The sequence below is a fragment of the Protobothrops mucrosquamatus genome, unplaced genomic scaffold (assembly GCF_001527695.2).
Source record: "Protobothrops mucrosquamatus isolate PMUCROS unplaced genomic scaffold, P.Mucros_1.0 scaffold8320, whole genome shotgun sequence".
NCBI classification, from domain to species: domain Eukaryota; kingdom Metazoa; phylum Chordata; class Lepidosauria; order Squamata; family Viperidae; genus Protobothrops; species Protobothrops mucrosquamatus.
Window position 1 is genome coordinate 1,449 of NW_015394116.1, and position 1,684 is coordinate 3,132.

General features: G+C 44.5%; 1 pseudogene; it reads left to right on the forward strand.

Annotated features, from left to right (window-relative positions):
• Window positions 1–245: 245 nt before the first annotated feature.
• Window positions 246–1,240, forward strand: LOC107300749 (annotated as a pseudogene).
• The last annotated feature ends 444 nt before the right edge of the window (window positions 1,241–1,684 follow it).

Consider the following 1,684-nt stretch of genomic DNA (forward strand, 5'->3'; position numbering starts at 1 on the left):
GCTCGCAGGCCTCGCGGCGCTTCCGCTATTAGGGCGACCATACGGCAAGGCTAAAGAGATGCGGCAGCCTCCGCGCTGAGCTCGGCGCAGCCCCAGGCCTGGATTTCAGGAGCCCGTGCGTCAGGAACGGAGGAGGAATTGCTTCCCTCGGTTCTCGGAAGCTTCTTCAAATGGTGCTGCAGGCTTAGGTTCTTTTCATGGGCGTTGGGCCAGCCAGACTTGAGATGAAAATCTTTCTGCAACAGAAGACTTGGGTTTGGATTGGAACACTTTCCTTCTGCGATTTAATGATTTGGATTTCTGTATTTCGGAGAATGAAACATTAAAGCACCTCATAAATGACACCACAACTCCAGAGAATGCCATGACCAGCAGCCAAGCTCGACCTTCCATGCCATCACCACAAACACTTGAAGATTCTGGTCCTGTCAATACTTCCGTTGCCATCACTTTGACACTGGACCCCCTCAGACCCTTTGGTGGCATTTCCCGGAATGTCACAAGTTTATCTTCTACCATTTTTGGTCACCAAATTGGATTTTCAGGCAGAGAAGCTCATGAGGAAATCAACATCACATTCACCCTACCTACTGCCTGGAATTCAGATGACTGTGCTCTGCATGGCCGCTGTGACCAAGTAGTCTTCACGACTTGCATGACCGTGACAGCCGCTGCATCAGTTTTTCCAGTCACAGTTCAGCCACCTCACTGTATTCTGGAAACATACATTAACGCAACCTTCTGGTACAAGATCGTCACAACTGCAAGGGACTCCAACACAAAATATGCCCAAGACTACAACCCTTTCTGGTGTTACAAGGGAGCCATTGGGAAAGTCTATCATGCATTAAATCCCAAATTGACGGTTATTGTTCCAGATGATGACCGCTCCCTAATTAATCTGCATTTAATGCACACCAGTTATTTTCTTTTTGTGATGGTCATCACCATGTTCTGCTATGCAGTCATCAGAGGCAGACCAATCAAATTGCGACAAAGCAACTCAGAGTTCTGTCCTGAAAAGGTTGCTTTCTCAGAAGCATGATCCGTTGCCTCCTTCCTCCAAAAGTGACCAAGTCTGCAATCATTGCCTGCTGAACCCAGAAGTGGGTCCTGATTGGTTATGGATTTATCATGAGACGTTGGATTATTCCAACCAAAGACTTTTAAAGTGCCTGTAATGGTTATTTATATAAAGAGTATCCTTGGAACAGATTATGCCAGCGCAGCTAAGATTAATGGGAGCCTTTTTCTGTTTTCATTGGAATGTTTTGTGTCTGTGTGACTCTGCAGCAGAAGGATTGGAAAGATGTCTTACTGCATTGGGACAGTATAGATGCCTTTGCGGGTGTCTAAAACAAAGCACCTTATTTCTCCCAGTGATCTCTTCAGCGTTCCAGACAGTACAATTCCAAAGTCACTGATGTGTTCCACTGAAGTGTGTGTGTATATGTGTGTGTGAAAGGGGGGGGCAGTTGCTTTCTGTTCCCATTTTCATCCTGCTTGCAAAAAGTTATCCACTTTTCTAGATTTGTTTTTTTTAAAAAACACACAAACAACCAGCATTCAATCACATTTTAATACTAGTTAAGAAGGGTAATTATGCTTATAATTTTAGATTGGAAAAAAACACAAGAAGGGCAGTATTCCAATTAACATTGTCTTTCTTTTGAAGCAGCAGTAA